The sequence below is a fragment of the Mandrillus leucophaeus genome, unplaced genomic scaffold, assembly GCF_000951045.1.
Source record: "Mandrillus leucophaeus isolate KB7577 unplaced genomic scaffold, Mleu.le_1.0 Scaffold1167, whole genome shotgun sequence".
Lineage (NCBI taxonomy): Eukaryota > Metazoa > Chordata > Mammalia > Primates > Cercopithecidae > Mandrillus > Mandrillus leucophaeus.
In genome coordinates, this window is record NW_012099954.1 from 461,707 (window position 1) to 477,752 (window position 16,046).

Here is a 16,046-nt window from a genome sequence, read left to right on the forward strand (position 1 = left end):
GTGGCGGGCACCTGTAATCGCAGTTACTCAGGAGACTGAGGCAGGAGAATTGCTTGAACCCAGGAGGCGGAGTTTGCACTGACCCGAGATGGCACCACTGCACTCCAGCCTGGGCGACAAAAGCAAGACTCCATCGCAAAAAACCAAACAAACAAAACCATATTAAATTCTGGGAGATAGCCTCATACAGTCTATTTTCTCTATCCATTTTGTTAGTCTACACAGGTTCTTGGATAATTGATCCTGCACTTTTAGCTTTGTTTTTAATTTGACTTGTTTTGTAAATATAGCACAGAATGAGCACTCCATTTGTATCAGTTGAATTAATTTGAGCTACTATCTAATGTACTGACTTCATTACCATTTAAATATGCTCTGAAATCCTTCATTTCTGGAAGAGTAATGGGGATATCAAATTAGATCCGCTGGGATGAAGTGAGGCCAGGGTCACTGAAATCCCTCTGGGGATGCAGGTGGGAATTACATTTTCTCACTAGTAAATAACATTTTCTCACTAGTAAATAACATTTGACATTTGATAAGTTTTCTTAAGTTCAGAGGAGCTGAACTTGTTGGTACAAACTGTATTAATTATCTTCCATAAAAAACAGGGTAGCCTCCATAATTTTGAGTTGCAAGTAATAGATACAAGTTGCCCAAAATTATTTTGGAAATGATGTATTTGTAAGAAGTTAAATACAAACAGCTTCTTTACAGCATTAAGATTTGCTTAAACTCAGGACAGTGTGTTGTAAAGAATGGTGGGGAAGTGTGTGTGTGTGTGTGTGTGTCTGTGTGGTGTGTGAAAAGAGTCAGAATCAGGTAAGGCAACAGGATAAGTAGAAAGGATTGTGCTGAAAGTGTACTGGGAGCCATCTGACTTGTACAGGAGATCCAGTAGCTGAATGTCTTTCACTGTCAACAGCAGTGAGTGCTCAGAACCCTGAAGCAGATTTACATGATATATTTTAATTTTATTTTTTTGAGATACCTGGAAATCCACATCTGAGCTTTTGGGATATGCTATTGCTTTTTGCTTTCAGTAGCTTAAGCAGTTCAACTTGGCTTATATGTTTCTTATTTGTATTCTAAAAGTCATGCAGGACTGTGTCCAGTAAAGTTTCTTTCATAAATTCATTTCTCTATCTCTCGATTATTTTCTTTGCCTTTTCCTCGGACTGTGACTTTGGTTGGATTGATTATCTAGCTGCCTAAAATTCAAAGAATTAAATTTGGGACAGGGCCTAGAACAAAAACCTGTTGGGCTACTTTATTTATTATTGCTAGGAAGAATAACAGATTATCACACCATTATTGGGTCGGGCTAACAGTGAATTAGGGAAAGAAATCAGAGGCTACTTTGCCTTGCCTTCATGTCCTACTCTTCCCTCTTCCCCATTATATATTACTTCCCTGCCCTGGGATGATAAGGGTCCACAAACAAGCTCCATCTGGAAAACCTGCATTTATTCTCACTTGGTCCACTTATTCATACGGAATAATTTTGATGGCTTAAACTTTTAGTCTTCAGAATTGAAAACCTTGTTGGGATAGTTTTGATTGGCTTAGTTCTTTTGAGTAAAATACTTAATATCTCAGAATTCTTCTTCCTCTCCTCCAAGATGTCATCTGTAGGTACAAGAGAAAAGTGTGCCCTTCATGATCTGCGTGGTATCCAGTGGCTCTTCCTGTTCTCATGACTTTGTCCTTTCCTCTCCGGTCGTTCTTCACCTTGCTGGCATTTGTGATGAAGAAGAGCAGCTGGTGTAACTCATGATTTGATTTGTCTAGGATTGTTCAGTTGTGGTGGCATTCTCTGGCTGATTTTGCTCTCTGAGTCTCTGTTGTTTCCTAGAGTTGGGACACATCCTCTTGCTGTGCAGGCCTCATCCAGACTGGGGGCTTTCAACTTGGTTTCCTCTGGTATTGTCTTGTCATTTCTAGGGTCTTTCAAGAGCTTAGGTGGATCTTCAAGATGTGGTTTTCTAGGAAACTCAGCTCATATCTAGCTGTCAGATGGAGGATAAGAGGATGGAGAAGACATTCTTATTTGCTCAGTAATCTTAGACAATTTATAGAAATTTTGCATTGCACTGAATATGGTAATATCTCACAGCTGTGTTAGAATGATTATACAATTCCAAATATTTTTTGAGCCTTTAACCTGTCCTGTCTACTTTCTGAAACTTCCCTCCCCTCACCTTTTCTGGGCTTCCACTTTCTTCCTGCCTCATAGACACACAGGATAATTTTCATTAAGGTATTGCTTTTTCCAATTCTGTGCTTAGCATAATTTCTGATATTATAGATACTCAGTAAATATTTGTTGAATGAATGTTGGATAAATAAGAACATGAAGTAAATAATTATACTTAGTTTAAAATACTATATAGAAATAATTATTACTAGTATTTTGTCCTATCCTTTTCCTCAGTACCCCTCTCTTTTAAATTATTTTTGACAGTGACATTTAATTAATTTCTTTCTTATTTTTAAACATCTTACCTTGTCAATAAGTATATATTTTCATAATGTGTATAGTATAAACCTAATTTTAATGTCTGCTTATTGTTCCATTGAGTGTGTCTAACATAATTTATAGTGTTCTTGAATTTGGGGGTGTTTTCTATTTTCCTCTTTTATAAACAGAGCTTCAAAGAATGTCCATGTATATACATTAAAAATTATGCTCATTTGCACAATTATTTAAGAAAAATGCCTAGAGTTAGAATTTTTGAGTCAAAGAATGTGCACATTTTTCACTTGGTATGTATTTCCAGGTTGTCCTATGACCTTTGATCTTCAATTTGGAGAAATTGGTATTTTTGAAAAGAAGCTATGTTCTTTGACCCACTAATTGAAATAATCTGTCTTATAGAAATATAAGTAGTTTTGGTTGGGTGCGGTGGCTCATGCCTGTAATCCCAGCACTTTGGGACACCGAGGCAGGTGGATCACCTGAGGTCAGGAGTTCGAGACCAGCCTGGCCAACATCATGAAATCCCGTCTCTACTACAAATACAAAAAACTAGCTGGGCATAATGGTGGGTCCCTGTAATCCCAGCTACTCAGGAGGCTGAGGCAGGAGAATCACTTGAACCCGGGAGGTGGAGGTTGCAGTGAGCCAAAATCGTGCCACTGCACTCCAATTATTTGGCATTGCTGTATTTTATATAGGTTCTGCCTAGAATAGTTCATATTCACCTAATTAAAAAAAAAAAAAAAAAAAAAAAAAAGAAAGAATATTTTGAGGGCTTGTAGCAACTAATAGCTGAAATCAATGTGAATGACTACATATAAGAAAAAGCTTGAATAAAATGTGGATCATTCATGTTACATAATATTATGTAGCCCTTGGTTTAGATCTGTTAACTCATGATAATGCCCATGATGCTAAGTGAGAAATACCGGTTGCAAAGTAATATGGATAGTATGGTTCTTTTTTTATAAAAACAAAAAACAAACACACACACATAATAATACTTTATATATGTTTATGATTTGTTTGAACGTACAGGAAGCTGTGAAAGGATACACTCAAGTTCTTAAAACTGTATCTTAGTGTGTACATGTATATCTTAGGATTGTTTCACATTTTACAATGAAAAAATTTTGCTTTTGTAAGAAAAAGTAAATAAGACAAAAAAAAAAAAAAAATCACGGCCTTAACAAACCACTCTGACTTTTCTGCAAACTGTGCTGTCAAACTAGACAGCTTCCTGTAGTCCTCAGAGGAATTTCAGGGCTTTGAAGAGTGTGCCCTGAAGTCAGGATCACTTTTATAGTTAGCTTAATTGGTATATTATTTTACACAAGATAACAGCTAAACCGTTGTGATTTCTCCAGCCATTGATGTTCTCAGAGGTAATCATCCTCAGAAAGGCTGCTGAAAATATGGTCGCTTACATCCTGGGTCTGTTTCATGTCAAACAACCAATTTTTTTAGAAGAGGAAATAGGGGATGAAATAGCAAAAGTGTTTCAATTTAAGAAATTGTTTTCAGAAATAATCTATACTTTTCTGTTGATAAGAGGAAGGAACAATTTTTGTTGCAGCTAAAAATATAGAATAAAATAAGGTGACAACAATAGGTTGTAGCTAAATGCATGCTTTTATTAACTCACTAGATGTATGCTGTGATTTTGATTAAAATTTTGTCTTTCTGAAGGAGAGAAGTAAATATTAAAAAGAAAAAACCTTGATATGTCTTAGAAAATTGTAAGTCTAGTATCACTATGTAAAAGTCATTTTAAAATGAGAAAGTTTAGAAATTTGGAGAACAAAAGTAAAATAAACATTTTATTTAGAAAAGTAAAATTGGTTATTGCTCATGGGAAAAATCTTGGTCATTGAATGTTTCTGAACAGAGATGGTGACACAGTGAATTAAATATGGTAGGCAGTCATTCATAAATGTGTACCAATGATATATTGAAAATAGCTAGTGAAAGAAGTTCCTGGAATACTGTATTTATACTTGATTAGCCAGTAATACTTGGGTTAAATGATAAATGCTAGTCATAAATGCTGATAAGTGAGTAAGTTTGTCAAGCATGATCAGATCAGAGATCTGAAAACCCTATATGTTAATATTATTTTTAATATATGTAGATTTTGGATACATATATGAACAGTTTTATCAAAGCATATACTGAAATTGTTCTATTCCTGTGGGAGCCTCAGAATTCAAAATCAAACTATCATTTTGACATAGATCATAAATAAGTGATAATAAGTTAATGAATAAGGCAGATTTTATATTATGTTTTCTAAAACTTTATCATCAAAACAGTTTAAAGCATTGTATTCAATGTCAATGAAATTAAATACTAAAATAGAAACAAAAGTTTCCATGGAGTCATTGGTGACCACAGTATATTTCAGTGTATAATTGCATATGCAACTCCATTGCTCCCTGTTGGTGAGGTCAGTGTGAGCGCCATATCTCTCTGAAGCAAACTTGTGTGTCATCTCAGTGCAGGCCTCAAAGTAGTATGCAAATATATTTTGCTATTGGATGAGATAAGTGTATCAATGCGTATAGCTTACAGGTAGAGGTACAAGTCATGCCTCCTCCTAATTCTGGGTCTGATGAGGGCTATGTCGTCTCCATAGTTTGATTCTAAGCCATCCTACTGTGCCTGCTTGCTGTATTTTTGAACAGCCCAAACTCCTTTCTACATATTTCATTAATGTATGTTGTATCAGCATGCGAAGTTTAAAGCACTCATTTAAATCAAGTTTATCTAATTCAACTAACTGTTAATTTGTTTCTGCTGCCTTTGGAGTAATCTATCTCCAGGCCTTCCTGTGTTATCTTGAATAATTGAGAGTGTACTGGTAGAAAGAGCCACATTGCTGCAGAAGATGCTGCTAAGCCTCCAGGAGGTTCCCTTCGCTTGAGCAAGATCGAAAGTGATTCCAGCTGGCTAGAAAAAGAAATTGCATGAAGCCTGTAATGGACCCTTAGGAAGGAAATCTGTTTCTACCCAGACAGAAAAATAATTCATTTGTAAGGAATATAAATTAAAGCTTTCTTCAAGTCGTTGGAGTGTCTCTAATATTTTTCAGATAGCATTTTTCATACTTTCCTATTTCATCCACTTTTAGTACGAAATTTTCTGAGCTTTAGTTTTCTCATTTATGAAATCAAGTAATAATGCCTGTCCTCAATTCTACGAATTTATGAAGATCAAATAGGAGGATGTAAAGGCTCCTATAAATTATAAATTTACCCACTATCCTAAGGCATTGTTTTATTTATCAGGGTGGCTTTTGCTTTTTTATTACTTTTCATAACTACTTGCACTATATACTGTTATTTGAATACAATAACATAAAACCAACCATGTTACATGGTTAGATAACTTTAAAAAAAATTTCTTTCTAACTTCAATTTTTGTTCCTTTTATTTTTCCTGTGCAGAAAGAAAAATCCTGTCAGCTACTCATGTCTAATTTCAAAATTATCTTGCAGAATTAAGCATTGAGGCTTTGTAGAAATTCGGGGAGTAAAAGGAATTGCAGATGAATGCCGGCTCCTCCTGGGCATGCTGTTGTTCTTAATGTGAAAGTCCGGTTTTGCTCAGCATCAATCATTGGTGACTTGGAACTGGGTGCGGGGGTCCCTAAAGAATCCCCTGCAGACGGAGACAGTCTCCCTTGAGCCATTTTCCACAGAGCCTGAGTGGTGTGACCTCTTGCTGCTGCAGTTTCTCAAAGTGATTGTATTTCACTGCTCTCATAAACACATCGTGTAAAAGAAACAAGGTTGTCTTTTAGACTGTGCTCTTGCTTGACAAGAAAAATAAAACCCAGTCTACTTTCAGGACCTTATGGCCTAATAAGTCAACCCTTTTCATTTTTGTTAAGAATACTTTTGTATCAACTTGCCATTCTTCAGGTAAAAGTACAATTTATTATGAAAGAAGAGAATGTGGATGATAAATAGGCCTTTTATGTTCTTGTTACCTGTGATTCAGAAAATTCTAACTCACAGAGCTGGTTAAATAGAGAATTCTAAAACCAGTAACAAGGAGATGCTTGTTAAATCTACTTTTTAATGCTTGTTTATTTTATTATACACATGACATGTACTATTCACTGTTCATCTTATGTATATGGGAACTTGCAATTTTTGGTCTATTATATATGCCTATATATTTTATGTTTGGTGCTATCAGGAACACAGATATAATTAAACAAGGCTAGGATTTATTTTATTTTATATTTGTAGGTTATTATGGAGTCCAAAGATTATAGAGATGAAGGGAAATTAGACCAATTTTTTTCATATGATATATAGAGAAAAGCATTTCTGCATTCCTTTGTGTCGGTAAGCATAAGAACTCTCTGTCACCCAGGCTGGAGTGCAGTGAATACAAAGAAAATGTAAGATATTTTACTAATACTTTTTATATTGATTATGTGTTGAAATGATAATATTTTAGATATATTTGATTAGGTAAAATATTAAAATCAATTTCACTCTTTAAAGACTTTAAGGCCAGGTGTGGCAGCTCATGCCTATAATCCCAACACTTTGGGAGACCGAGGTGGGTGGATCACCTGAGGTTGAGAGTTTGAGACCAGCCTGACCGACATGGAGAAACCCCATCTCTACTAAAACTACAAAATTATCCAGGTGTGGTGGCGCGAGCCTGTTGTCCTAGCTACTCAGGAGGCTGAGGCACGAGAATCACTTGAACCCAGGAGGTGGAGGTTGTGGTGAACCCACATCGCACCATTGCACTCCAGCCTGGGCAACAAGATCAAAACTCTGTCTCAAAACAAAAAACAAAACAAAACAAAAAAAAGACTGGGCATGGTGGCTCACGCCTGTAATCCCAGCACTTTGGGAGGCCGAGGTAGGAGATCACGAAGTCAGGAGATCGAGACTATCATGGCTAACACGGTGAAACCCTGTCTCTACTAAAAATACAAAAAATTAGCCGGGTATGGTGGCGAGTGCCTGTAGTCCCAGCTACTTGGGAGGCTGAGGCAGGAGAATGATGTGAACCCGGGAGCTTGCAGTGAGCCAAGATTGAGCCACTGCCCTCCAGCCTGGATGACAGAGCGAGACTCCCTTTCCAAAAAAAAAAAAAAAAAAAAAAGAAGACTTTAAAAATGTGGTTACTAAAAAATTTAAAATTCTGTGTGAAGCTTGCATTGTATTCCTATTGCACAGTACTTCTCTAAACAGTCTTGGCATAGAAATATGTTTATATCCTTTATCCTTCTTTACCAAACTCCTCACTTTACCCCTGATTTTGAGGACAGTTTAAAGAGGTCTGCACATTCTGCAAGCATTAATTTCTGTTGTCTCACATCAAAAATTTCATTAGAAGTGTCTGAAGAGTTTGCTCATCTCTAAGAGATTTCATCTATAAAAAGCTGATTTTAAATTAAAAAGCTGATTAAATTTTAATATATACAAGTAAGCTTCATTAGATAAATGAGGAAGAAGAGTTATAATAAATAAGCCTTATTACATTTTCTCAAGAAGTGATTTTAGTTATTTTGGAGACATGCATTTAAAAAGAGAAACATTGTTGAAAGGCTCAGGATCGTGTATTTCTTGTCTTTTTCTGTTTCTTCTTGATGTATTATAGTACATTTAGGTCAATGAGCATAAATGTTGTGGAGTTTAGCTGTGCATGTATGGAAAGGAGGTTTTCTTCCTTGGGCGAGGGCACCTTCTGGTGGAAGATACTGAACACAGCAGCTTATTCAATGGTCAGATGTAGATTTTAAGATTCTGGAATTGGTAAAAAATTTATTTCAGAGGTTTGGAGGAAAAAAACTAAGATTACCAATAAAGATATTCATTTCTTTGCAACATCTTTTATAATTGAAGCTCATCTCAGTTCTGGGACTTCTTTTTCTTAGTTATGCAAGGCTAAGATTGCGACAGTATAATAAGAGCATTCTGATTTGGAGTGCTTTTTAAAAATGCAAAGTTCTTATTGGAGTTTTTAGGTTATTTTTCCCAAAAGTTTCCAATGGTGGTTTTTGTATCCACTACAAAAAGGAGAAGAGTTCTATATTTTTGTTCTTTTTAATGTAAAACTTGAGGATGTTTAGGTTATTTAATATATACAAGTAAGCTTCATTAGATAAATGAGGAAGAAGAGGTATAATAAATAAGCCCTATTACATTTTCTCAAGAAGTGATTTTAGTTATATTGGAGACATGCATTTAAAAAGAGAAACATTGTTGAAAGGCTCAGGATCCTGTATTTCTCTGTTTCTTCTTGATGTATTATATAGTACATATGATTATTCAAGTCATATCTTTTCATCACTGCATTTCATATACAAAGCCTGCCAAAAATAACTATGAAATAGCTGAGATCTTAAATACTGAGAACAAAATAGATTTCTCATAATTTGGAATTACATTAACCAGAAACAGTAAGACAGTTAAAATATGAGCCAACATTCAGCTAATCAGCTAAACAGAGATTTCCAAAACCACTTACTGCCTTTCCAGGCTGATGTAAGAATAGTTATGAGTGGTTGAAAGGGAATGAATCAGTTGGATTTCCTTTTAATGTAGAGGTCCTGACAGCCCATTTCTAAAATTGTGCTTTATTTATGCATATTACCTTCTTTGGAACCTAGTAAAAATGTGAAAAACATTCAGATGATGAAAACATAAGACAAATACCATTCTTTCTTTTTATGAAAGACAAAAAAACAAAAAACAAAAAACAAGGAGCTAGCCAACCAACTCTATTCTAAGGGAGGAAATATAGTAAGAGTGGCCTATAGCGAGGCGTAATGGCTCATGCCTATAATCTCAGCACTTTGGGAGGCTGAGGTGGGAGGATTGCTTGAGCCCAAGAGTTTGGGACCAGCCTTGGCAACATGGCAAAACCCTGACTCTACAAGAAATACAAAAATTGGCCGGTTGTGATGGCTTATGCCTGTAGTCCAGCTACTCAGGAAGCTGAGGTGAGAGGCTCTCTTGAGCACAGAAGGTCAAGGCTGCAGTGAGCTGTGATCACACCACTGCACTCCAGCCTGGGCAACAGAGTGATACCATCTCAAAAAAAAAAAAAAAAAAAAAAAAAAGGACTGGATTACTCTATTAGTGAAAGGAGCCAAAATTTACCCATATTGATAGCAGAGAACTGAAATGGCTATTTTACTTGTATGAAAATATTGACTTTGCTTATTAATTAAAATGCTTTAATGAGTTGAAATGTGATAATATACTTTTAGATCAGTGTATTCAATAATATATATTATATTTTATTATTTATTAGGTAAATAAATTCTCAATGGAATAAAAAAATTCATTCAAACCCATTTTCCCAAAAACTATATTTTTAGATTTATAGTATTTGTTTTACTGATAACTTTTGTTCAGTTCTGTCTAGCATTTCCAGAAATCTATGCTTGTTTCATAGCCTCCAGTAAAGGTTTCTGTCGATGAGGGGTTTTGATCCCATGTCTGTCCAAAAAAGACAATTGACTTTTTTTGGTAGGGAAGGATTCATTTAAGTGGAATCTTCCAAGTAGCTCTCTCTACCATCTCCCATATTCTTGCTCCACTCTTACTGCTTTGTTTGTCTGTTGTGGAGTCCTAATTAGGGAAAAAGACTGAGGCTGGTGGGAACAGGGGAAAGCCAAAGAAAAAGCAGATAAGCTTTAAGTCTGTCTTTTTTCCTGGTCCAGGGCATGTAGCCCTCCAGCACAAGTAACTCACAGTCTTCCTGTGTTCAGCTTACCACCAGACCCTACAAGTTAGCACACTGCATTCTTGGCATTATCAGTACAGCACAAAGTCCTCTTCAGCACACAGCACAAGCACCATCCTATAAAATCCCCAGCAAGCCTTTGTCTCCTTGCAGTCAGCGCCACTCTTGCTGACTTGCCCATGGCACCCTCGCAACGTATTTTCATACCTTCTGCTTTCTCTAATACATCTGCCTTTCTTTACTTACAAATGTCTTGGTAAATTATTCTAACTGCCTGCGCAATACAGGCCCCAGATAGTCGCTACCCGAGACACCTATCCTATCCCATTTATGAAAGTGAGGTAGCGAGCCAATAAACAAACGCTTCATGGATTCGTAGCAATCACAGTCTCTTGAGAGCAGGGTGTCCACCTGACCTCTTTTGGTGTGAACAATTCAGCTTTGTGTGTATTGGTCCTAGTCAGGGCGGGCTGTGTAAGGACACTGTTTTGAGATCAGCGTGCCCTGTGCCTGTGTAGGCTTGTTGTCAACACGTGAGTGCTTCAAAGAGAATGGAGTACAGCTTCCCTCCCAACTTTGTTCTCTTGCTTTCATAAAGATTTAAAGGCCTCCCCTATTTTCTTTTTCTTTTCTTCTTCTTCTTCTTCTTTTTTTTTTTGATATCCAGATAGAGTTTATTTTCACGAGAAAGAACTTTTTTTTTAAAAAAAAAAACATGTGAATTCATTGTAAAACATTAAGGACGTGCAGCCAAGAGGGAAAAAAAAGAACAGTGTCTATCATTTACCATTTTGAGATGACTAGTGTTAATATTTTTGGAAGTTTTGTTTTTAGGCATAAATGTATACTTTATATTTTTTTAGGTAAAGAAACTTTATTACTTTTTGCCTTTTTGGCTAAGACCAAGTGTAAATAAAAAAGCTTTAACCTTAGTGTGTGAGACAAATATGTGTACAACAAATTTCACCATAATATGGTAGAAGCAGTAATAGAGATATGTGCAGGAAGCTCTCAGAATACAGAAGACAGACATTTAGTTCAGCCACAAGTAACCAGGGAAGGCTTCCTGGAGATGCTTTTACAAGAGATTAATTTGAAAGAATAGTAGAAGTTAGCTAAGTACGGACAAGAGAAAAAGCATTCCAGGTATGAGACATTTTAGTATGAAACAGTATGTTGAGCACAGGTAATTACAGCTAATGAGGTATTTTTAGAATATTGAGCATAAGTTGTGCTAGAGACAAAGGCAGTCACCATGACACAGGGGAAACTTGTGCATCATATTATCTATCTCATATGCTATAGAAAGGCATTAAAAGTTCTTAAGCAGTAGAGTAATAATTTAGATAGGTGGTATAGATCACTTTGGCAGCAGAAAGAAGGATGAATAGTGGAAAATCCTGGAGACAAGAAAACATCTAAGGAGGGTAAAGGGAGAGGAGAACAGGGACTAATGAATATAAGGGACATATAGAGGGCAGTGTACCTGTGAAGAGGAGGAAAAAGAATTGCTAGAGATGGAGGAAACATCTAAGAGAGTATGGTGTCATAGGCATTAAGAGAAGAGAGTATTTAAACAACAACAACAACAACAACAACAACAACAACAACATGGTCAAGTAGGGAAGGACTGGGATGTGTCACTGAGATTTGTATGTAGATCACTTAAGATTTTGTAAAAGATATTTCAGTGGAGTGGAGGGGATGGAAGTCCGATTGCAGTTGGTTCAGGAGTAAATAGTACTTAGGCAAATTCAAACAACTTGCATAGCTTAAAAAATTGGGCTTTGAAGGCGAGGAAAGAGACAGAACAATAATTTGAGGGGGACATAGGTTTGAGAATTTTTTTTTTTTTTCTGGCGAGGTAGCCATTTCTTTTTTTTTAACTTTCAAGTTCAGGGGTACATGTGCAGGATTTGCAGGTTTGCGACATAGGTAAATGTGTGTCAAGGGGGGTTATTGTACACATTATTTCATTAGCCAGGTATTAAGCCTAGTACCCATTAATTATTTTTCCTGATCCTCTCCATCCTCCGACCCTCCATCCCCAGAAAGGCCCCAGTGTGAATTTTCCCCCTCTATGTGTCCGTGGGCCTCACCTATTTTCTTTTATTTTTTGGAGACAGAGTCTCTCTCTGTTGTCCAGGCTGGTGTACCGTAGTATGATCTCGGCTCACTGTACTTCTGCCTCCTGGGTTCAAGCAATTCTCATACCTCAGCCTCTGGAGTAGCTGGGACTACAGGCGCACACCACCACGCCTAGCTAATTTTTGTGTTTTTCTGTGGAGATGGGGTTTTGCCATGTTGGTGAGGCTGGCTTCGAGCTCCCGACCTCAAGTGATCTGCCTGCCTCGGCCTCCCAAACTGCTGGGATTACAGGTGTGTGCTGCTGTGCCTGGCCTGGGCCTCACCTATTTTCAATGAGGGGTTGGGTGGCTGTACTTGCTATCATTTTTACCCAAAGCAAAAACCAGAAATACTGCTTGGGACAAAGCTAGAATCCAGCACTCAGGAAGTTTCCTAGGAGAAAATGTTATTGAGATTCTTATAAATAGCTGTTCCCTGGGGAGAGTAATGATTAATGCAGGTTAAAAGTGAAGAATGTACTTCTCTTCCTGCTATTTTATGCAATGTACACAAAACTGAGTAAAACAAATTATTGAAATAGCATCATGAAAAATTAAACAGTTGGAAGACAACCATTGTGGCATATCTAGGGGCTTTTACAACCATTGTGGCATATCTAGGGGCTTTTACAAGAAACTAAACTAAGGATGTTCTTTAAAAGGTGCAACTGGAGTCTACTTAGGGTTTAGTCTGGTTTGTGACCTTGCCTTTCAGCCAGTGCAGACATATGATCTCAGGACAAGGGTCCCTACTGTAGAAGACACCAGCACTCTGACTCCAGCAGCTCTGATGCATCTCACTGCCAAGGCCTGGATGGAAAAAATTTCAGCAGAAGTTACACTTACGATGGCAGAAAGTTCAGCAGAAGTTATACTTATTTAGGATCAGATAGAGGGCTGGGGTAGCTTCAGTAGTCGGACAAAGACCAATTTACTCAAGGACAACAGTGATGAGAAGACAGATTTTATAGACCTGGTGTGGAAGGAAAGGGGCTGTGGCTGTAAGAGTAAATTATGTAGCTGCGGGTGAGACCATTTGTTTGTTTCATAGTGAGGATCAAAACAGCAGTTACAGATCCCTTCTTTCTGTGCTGTGCTGTGGAAGCTAAGATGGCTCTATGTGTTTTTGTATAGCTGGTGTGCCAAAGTTAGCCTCTATTTGGGGCAAACCTGTAGAAGAGAAGTAAAGCAAAAGAGATTCTATAGTATAATACGAAAGTCTAGGTGCAGGAAAACTAAGTTCAGATGTTGGTTGTGCCGCTTACTAGGTGTGTAACCTTAAATAATTTACTTTCTCCGAACATTACCAGTTTCATACCTGTGCAATAGGCACAATACCTACCTCACAGTATTGTTTCGAGGATTAAAGCAAATATAAAATGCAAAACACTCCACATTGTACTTCATATATTGTAAATGCTCAGTAAAGAGTAATTTACTATTCTGTATGTGATTCTCTGTAGTGTGAATAATACTTTCTCACACCTTATTGATCAGATATGCCATCTGTTAGCCATACAACTATTTTATAATTGTGTGCTCTTTGTTATTAGGGGTTTGCATCATCAGTGCAAATGAATTGCTTATGGAAAAGCAATTGTGAACTCATGCCCCATGGATAATGAATGGAGAGAAGTGAGGTGATATATATTGAGCCCTTATTGTGTATTTTTGTGTACATTAGTTAGTCATTACAACAACTTAATCAGATAGATACTATTATAATTTTTTTAAATCATGAAGAAACTGAGGATCAGAGATTAAGTTGCCCAAGATAATGTTGATCAGCGGTCTCCAACATTTTTGGCACCAGGGGTGGATTTTGTGGAAGAAAGTTTTTTCACTGACCAGGGTTGGGGGAGCAGGAGATGGTTGCAGGATGAAACTTGCACTTTAGATCATCAGGCATTGGATTTTTTTTTTTTTTCCCCCCGCCAAGACTGAATTTTGCTCTTGTTACCCAAGCTGGAGTGCAATGACCTGATCTCGGCTCACTGCAACCTCTGCCTCCTGGATTCAAGCAATTCTCCTGCCTCAGCCTCACAAGTAGCTGGGATTACAGGTGCCTGCCACCATGCCCGGCTAATTTTTGTATTTTTAGTAAAGACAGAGTTTCACCATATTGGTCAGGCTGGTCTTGAACTCCTGACCTCAAGTTATCCACCTGCTTCGGCCTCCCAAAGTGCTGGGATTAGAGGCGTGAGCCACCGCGCCTGGCCTGGATTCTTAAAAGGAGCACACAACCTAGATCCCTCACATGTACAGTTCACAATAGGGTTCACACTCTTATGAGAATCTAATGCTGCCACTGATCTGACAGGAGGTGGAGCTCAGGCAGTAATGCTTGCTCTCCAGCCCCTCATCTCCTGCTGTGCAGTCCAGTTCCTAACAGGCCATGGACCTATACCAGTCTGCGACCCAGAGGTTGGGGACTCCTGATGTAGATAATAAATGGTGTGGTTGAAATAGTTTTGTTTGAAAGTAGGATTTATACTTTTTTACTCTCTAACTTTGCATTTACTTGTAAGTAAGAGAACTGTTGAGGGGCATAACCACTTTGCTGAAACTATGAAAAAAGCAAGACATAGATTTCGTTTTTATTTAATTCTTAGAACAATGAGTGATTCTGGCATCTTTCTTGCAGGTTCATTGGGTAGCAGACTCTGAGAAGGAGGTGCAGGAAGTTCAGTGGGGAGTGCTCTTGGGAAGGGAAGAAAGCAGAGCAGGATAAGACAGAGGCAGCAGTTTGGTTGCAATACAGTCACAACAAGGTCCCCACGAGCCCCACACAGGGAGCTCTGAAACACAGTAGGCCTGAGTTGGGATGAGGGCTTGGGCTTTTATACGGTCACATGGATCAGCCATCGGATGAGGGCTGCTTTGGGAATGGTGCATGACCTTGGGAGAGACAGCTCTCTTCAGGCAAGGGCAGTTCTTGGAGAGGGCTGAGGGCTGAGAGTTGAGATCAGTCAGCTGACAGTCTTCCCAGCAGCTTGGAAAATCAGTCATTTGGTCTTGAAAGGGGTATTTGGGAAGTGCCACCCAGTATTTGTGACATGTTCTGTAATATGTAACTCATAAAAAGGAGAAAAGTAATATTTAATGTAGGAATATAGATTTATTTTCAGTGTTCTCTTTTTGAAGCAGTTATAAAATAAATAGAAATTTAATTTTTGGTATTTTCCTTTCAAATGTTAACAATTCTTTTTGCAACTTCTGGGTTAGGTTGACATTGTACTTTGGTCTGGACTGTAAGACTATTAGTGAAAATCTGTCAATAAATCTCACCCCATGCAGTGTAAAAGTACCTTTTCTCTCTTCATTCAAATGAGAATCATTTGGATGTCCTGTCATTCTAGATGGGTTTTGAAGACAAAAGTAGAATCTTTCTTTTTCATCAGATTTTTAGGGCTGGAGAAATAATTTATCCAGGGGATATTTTCTTTTCTTTTTTTTTTTGCTTTTGTTTTTGAAACGGAGTTTCGCTCTTGTTGACCAGGCTGGAGCGTAGTGGCGCGATCTTGGCTAACTGCAACCTCTGCCTCCTGGGTTCAAGCGATTCTCCTGCCTCAGCCTTCAGAGTAGCTGGGACTACAGGCACACACCACCACACCCCGCTAATTTTTTTTTTTTTTTTGAGATAGAACGTGTTGCCCAGGCTCTGTGTCTGATCTTGGCTCCCTGCAACCTCCGCTTCCCGGATTCAAGTGATTCTCC

At 37.8% G+C, this 16,046-nt stretch overlaps 1 protein-coding gene across 1 annotated transcript in view; it reads left to right on the forward strand.

Annotated features, from left to right (window-relative positions):
* The window catches only part of TMEM117 (transmembrane protein 117), a 104,126-nt gene that overhangs the window by 39,552 nt on the left and 48,528 nt on the right, over positions 1-16,046 (forward strand). The window lies entirely within an intron of this gene.